This window comes from Pseudoliparis swirei, chromosome 19 (assembly GCF_029220125.1).
Source record: "Pseudoliparis swirei isolate HS2019 ecotype Mariana Trench chromosome 19, NWPU_hadal_v1, whole genome shotgun sequence".
In the NCBI taxonomy this organism is placed as follows: domain Eukaryota; kingdom Metazoa; phylum Chordata; class Actinopteri; order Perciformes; family Liparidae; genus Pseudoliparis; species Pseudoliparis swirei.
The window spans coordinates 3401361-3402928 of NC_079406.1; positions in this window are offsets into that span (position 1 = coordinate 3401361).

Genomic DNA, 1568 nt, shown 5'->3' on the forward strand with positions numbered 1-1568 from the left:
GAGTAGCACGCCGCCGCCGCTCTGCGCGCCGCGCTCCTATCAACACTGTTCTCCCCCCCCACTCTGTGTGTGCGCTGGATTTAGGTTGAAGACCGCCGAACGGAAAGCGCTTGATCACAAAGGCATCGAGCTGGCTCATTAATGGGCGCCGTTAATGGCGTCTTCCATCATTCCGTGTTTCTGTTGTTGCCCAGGCAGTCAATACAGCCGGCATTTCACCGCCTTTATTAAGTTACACTTTACTGCTCTGTAAAATTTGACTGCAGACATTTTATTTGCCACGTCTTGATGGCTACGCTCGAAATATGAGCGGCGGCGTGCAGGCGGCATGGTGCAGGCGGCATGGTGCAGGCGGCGGCGTGCAGGCGGCATGGTGCAGGTGGCATGGTGCAGGTGGCATGGTGCAGGCGGCATGGTGCAGGCGGCATGGTGCAGGCGGCATGGTGCAGGTGGCGGCGTGCAGGCGGCATGGTGCAGGCGGCATGGTGCAGGTGGGGGAATGGAAAACGAGGCCGACGGGAGATCGTTAGCCGCGGTGAGGTCACTCGCTCCTCTGATCAGCGGCTTGACGGTGAAGTCTGCCGATGTGCAATGTGTCTTCATTACAGAAATCATTATAATGTATTTCCTCGGCAGTGGAGAGAGAGAGAGAGAGAGAGAGAGACCACCGGTTGCACGTGAACCGCTGCAGGACTTTTTTAAAAACTTGGATGAAAATGAACTTGGTTGGCAGCGTTGTTAGCAGCTCTTGAGCTTTGGTCGTCTGAGAAAGCGATGCTCGTTTGTGTGTGTGTGTGTGTGTGTGTGTCCCCTCCCCCCTCGCTGTCGATGCCCAGGCATGGAGCTGTAAATAAACACGACGCGATCAGCCAGACGCCAGTTTGCGAAACAGACTCCCGATGCATCGTCAAGCGGATCGGGAGCACGGCCGACACGAACGCCGCTCGCAGACCACGCGGCGGCTTCTTCATTTGGTCTCCGGGACGACGCCCTTTTTTTCTTCCTTTTCCATACCGGTGAGATTAGCGACGTTCCTCGCTCGGATTGCCACCGCCGGGCGCTCCCCCGCTTCCACGCGGATCCAACATGGCGTCTCGTTGTCGAGCGGAGGCCCGAGTAAACGGCGCTCGCCGCGGATGGATGACCCGAGCGACTCCCGTAGCCCTCCTCCCACCGAGGGGGAGGAGGAGGAGGAGATCACTCGTTCCTGCGATGCTTCACGTCGGAGGGTTCTCGCAGTTTGCATGCGAGGGGGGGGAGAATGTACTCCACCCCTCAAATCCACATCAGGCTTTAGGGGGGGGGGGGGCTGTGCAGCTCGTTAGAGTAACACTACGACCATGTAGGAGCCCTAATGAGCGGGCAGCGAGCCGGGAGAGAACTGTGTCTGGACGACAGAGAACATAAATCTCCTGTCCGGCTCCTTCGCCCCCCGGGGAACGCACAAGCACCAGAGTTGTGTGTGAGCGTGTGTGTGTGTGTGTGTGTGAATCTGCAGAACACACACACACACACTCATAATGCAGATGGCTATAGCAGCATCCTCCTCCTGGGAGTCTCATCTCCCA